Raw genomic sequence first — 4,511 nt, 5'->3', positions numbered from 1 at the left:
GAGAAGAATGAGGGTGTACCTGAATTTGTTGATTGGGAAAATGCAAAAAAGATGAGCAATGTGTTGAAAACTTTTTATGAGTTGACTGTTAGGATTTCTGGGTCATTGTATGTCACTTCAAATGCATTTTTGCATGAGATCACCAATATGTATTGCTTGTTGAAAGAATGGGTGGCTAATTCGACCATAGATGTGAGGGACATGGGGGTGCAAATGAAGGAGAAATTTGATAAGTATTGGGGTGATCCAAGAAAAATGAACAAGCTCATCTTTTTTAGTGTTGTTGTTGACCCTAGATACAAGTTTGAAGTTCTTGAATTCATACTTATTGAGGTATATGGAGTTGATGTTGGGGAATCTATTGCCAAAAGTGTGAAGGAAGAACTTTATGAATTGTATGAAGCTTACAAATCTTTGCATCAAGCTCATTCTCAAGCTTCAAGTCATGGAACAAGTCAAGAAGTTGAGTCTTCACAAGACTCAACTTCTTCAACTCCTTATCTTTTGATTGACAAGTTCAAAAAACAAAGGCGAGGTGTAGGAGATAGTGTTTCTAATGATTTGGATGTCTATTTAAGTGAGAAAGAAAGGGGAGTTGATGATTCAAAGAATTTTGACATAACATCTTGGTGGAAGGTTAACCAACCTAGATTGCCTATTCTTGCTCATCTTGCTCGGGATGTGCTATCGGTGCCTATTTCTACGGTGGCATCTGAGTCCGCTTTTAGCACGGGGGGGAGGATTCTTGATCCTTTTAGGAGTTCATTGTCTCCTAAACTTGTGGAGAGTCTCATTTGTTGCCAAGATTGGTTAAGGAAGTCGAAGGAAGCCATAACAATCGAAGAGGATATAGAGGCCATTCAAAAGCATGAAGAAGGTCTTTTTACTTGTGAATTATTTCTTTATATCTCCTTATTTAACTTACATTGTTTAATTATTTGGTTGTTTTCTTTTTGTAGCTTTGGCAAGTCTTGGCATTGTTTGTGAAGAAGGGAATGGAGATATGATGGAGTCTTGAAGCCAAATGATGAAGAAGCAATTGAAGTTGAAACTTTTGTGTTGTTTACTTAAAACTTTTAAATTCTAATTTTTATGTTGATGTTGGATTATTGGACATTTGTATTAAGGACTTCAATTGATGTTTGGTTGATTTGGGACTTGTCACTTGTTTAGGATTTATTTGTTAAGAAAATGGATATATGATGTTGTTTGCTTGTTTAGTATTTTAATTTAGGCTATTTTAGTGACTTCTTTAGTGAATTTGAGCAGTTTTTTATGTTTTTTTTAAAATTTTACATGCTGTTTTTTTTACAGAATTCTGCATAGTTTCGGTTTTTTTGAAAAAAAAAAATCGGTTCGGTTTGGAAACCGACCGAAACCGATCGGTTTTGGCCGGTTCGGTTGTGGTCGGTTTTCAGCCCTCAGTCGGTTCGGTTCGGTCCGTCTACAAGCAAGGTCGGTTCGGTTTCGGTTTGTCCAAATTGGTTCGGTTCGGTTCGATTCTGAACCGATGCTCAGCCCTACTTCCCCCGACTGCAAGAACTTTCGGCCACCACCCTCCCCCCCTTCCTCCCTTACACATCAGCCTATTTTCACCCCATTCAATCTCCCCGTGGATAGATCTCACCACCCTAATCCACAGCTCCTCGCCCCCCTGAAGATATCTCCAAAGCCATTTTGCCACAAGAGCACAGTTAAACCAATCCAGATTCCGAATACCCATCCCACCCTCATCTTTTTTGGAGCAAAGTGCACTCCATTTTACCCACGCAATTGTTCTCGAGTTTCCCCCTCCACCCCACAAGAATTTACAAAGTAACGACACAAGCAGCTTCCCAATGGTTTTGGGCATAAGAGCAAATGAGAGCTGATAAAGAGGAATAGCTTGAAGGACCGCTTTGACCAGGGTAATTCGTCCAGCCAGAGATAACTTCCTGCTCTCCCACCCTCCAATCTTCTTTCGGATTTTCTCCACCATGCCATTCCAGTCCTCCAGATTGTTTGCACGTCCTCCCACTTTGATACCAAGATATTTGATTGGGAGGGACTCCACCTTGCACTGGAGTACCGCAGCAAACCGGCACACCTTTTCATTCTCCATCCCAATCCCAACCAGGCTGCTTTTCGAGAAATTGACTTCCAAACCCGAGATAAACTGAAAAAGATGTAGGATGTCCTTAACCACTTCCGCATTACTATCCTTCTCATCGAGGATGAAGATAGTGTCATCGGCATATTGCAAATGAGAAACACGAATCCTTTCTTTGCCGATCACCGCAGCCGAGATTCGATGATTGTCCGCAGCTCTCTCAATCAAGGAATGCAACCCTTCAGCCACAATAAGGTAAAGGAAAGGTGACATCGGATCCCCCTGCCGTAACCCTCTCTCCAAATCAAAGTGACCCGACGGGGAGCCGTTAACAAGAACATTCGCCGAAGCCGATGAAAGACACCCCATTATCCACTTCCTCCAAATCGGGTTAAAGTTGAGAATACCGAGCATGGCGTCAATGAAATCCCATTCAACTGAGTCGTAAGCTTTAGCGAAGTCGATTTTGAAGAAGAACCGACCGAGCCTTCTCTTTTTAGCTTCAGCAACAAGCTCGTTTAGAATCACGACCCCATCCAGAATGAGGCGGCCACCGATAAAAGCACTTTGGTTATCCGAGATGATTGAACCCATCACCATCTTCATTCTCCCTGCAAGGATTTTTGCGATGATTTTGTACAGGCTGCCAATTAAGGAGATGGGCCTGAACTCCTCCAACTTTCCTGCTTCCTCCGTTTTAGGAATGAGAACAATGAACGACTCATTACTTCCTCTGGGAAGTTTCCCATTCACATGAAATTCCTGCAGCAGTTGGACCAAATCCGATTTTACCAAATCCCACGCAGACCTCCAGAAAGTAAAAGTAAATCCATCTGGCCCCGGGCTCTTGCTGCCCTCGCAATTCCACAAGGCCTCCTTGATTTCCTCTTCCTTGAACTCACGGATCAGCCACATGCTCTGTTCATCAGAAAGCTTTCTCTTCAAAAAATCCGTTGGGAAAGACGGTAGCGTTCTCGGTCTCTTCTTGAAGAAAGATTCGAAGTGAGCTCTGACCCTGTTCTTAATCTCCTCCGGTTTAGAGATCCAATGATTGTCGAAGCACAGCCCCGAGATGAAGTTATTCTTCCTTCGGCCCCGAATTGCCCGATGAAAAAAGTTGGTGTTGAGATCTCCATCAAGCGTCCACTTAATTTTGGCCTTTTGCTGCAGCAAGCTAAACTTGTCTTTCATTTGGAGAGTGATATTCGCTTTTAATTCATTCCTCCTGATAATCTCTGCATCATTCAACCCGTGCTGTTCATCAATTAAGTCCCACTCCAGCAGTTCATCCTTCAAAACGCGAATTTTGTGATCAATATTGCCATACGAGGTTTTGTTCCACTCCTTCAGAGCCCCCTTAATTTTCTTCAGTTTCTCCTTGATGACAAAACATTTCCACCCTTCAATTTTTGTTTCCTCCCAAACTTTTCTAATCAGCAGCTGGAACTCAGGGTGTGCGGTCCATGCATTAATAAACCGAAACGGTTTTGGCCCCCAATCTTCGGATTTTGTTGTGAGAAAGATCGGACAATGGTCTGACAGAGATCTGTGAAGGCCTCGACCACTCGAAGACGTCCACACCCTCAACCACGTATCGTTTACGAGGAAACGATCAAGCTTACTTTTACACACCCCGTTTGGTTGGTACCGGGTGTATTTCCTACCCTGGACTCTCACCTCCTCAAGCCCGCTCGACGTAATAAAGCAATCGAAATACCTTGACTCGGCTTCACTTGTCGAAACCCCACTTCCCACTCTTTCGTTAGATTTTCTGACCGCGTTAAAATCCCCCAGCACACATACACAACAATCCGCATTTTGCTCAACGATAGAGTTCAAGGACTCCCACAGACTTCTCTTTTCTGAAAAACCTGAGGGTGCATAAACATTAATAAAACAACATCTAACATTACCTTGCTTCCACACACCATTCACCACCACAGCACCGGGGATGTCCCATTTGCTTGACGCCTCAAAGAACTCTCTGTTCCAGGTGCTCACAATACCTCCGGATCTGCCAACGGAGCTACGGACTGCCATATCGGAGTTGTTCGTTCCCCACCACGATTTACAAATGAAATCCTCAAGCTGCTCCATCTTGGATTCTTGGATGAAGCAGAAATCCAGCTTATGTGTTTTGATGAGCTCCCCAATTTCCCTCTTCTTTGCAAAACTCCCAAGGCCTCTTATATTATAAGAGATAAAATTCATGAGGAACCTTTGCTCTTATCTCCCAGGTTCACATCAGCAGACCCCTTCTTTCTTTGAGACATTATCTGAGCTGCAACATCATCGCCCTTAAGCTCGCTGGACAGCCCTAAATCTTTAGCAAGCCTCCAAATTCTCAGACCATCGTTCTCACCACTTTCCCCTTCTACGCCAACCTCCAAATCGAGGAAACCATCACTCTTAAAACCTTCAT

This window comes from Salvia miltiorrhiza, chromosome 8 (assembly GCF_028751815.1).
Source record: "Salvia miltiorrhiza cultivar Shanhuang (shh) chromosome 8, IMPLAD_Smil_shh, whole genome shotgun sequence".
NCBI classification, from domain to species: domain Eukaryota; kingdom Viridiplantae; phylum Streptophyta; class Magnoliopsida; order Lamiales; family Lamiaceae; genus Salvia; species Salvia miltiorrhiza.
Note: the sequence above shows the minus strand (reverse complement) of the source record.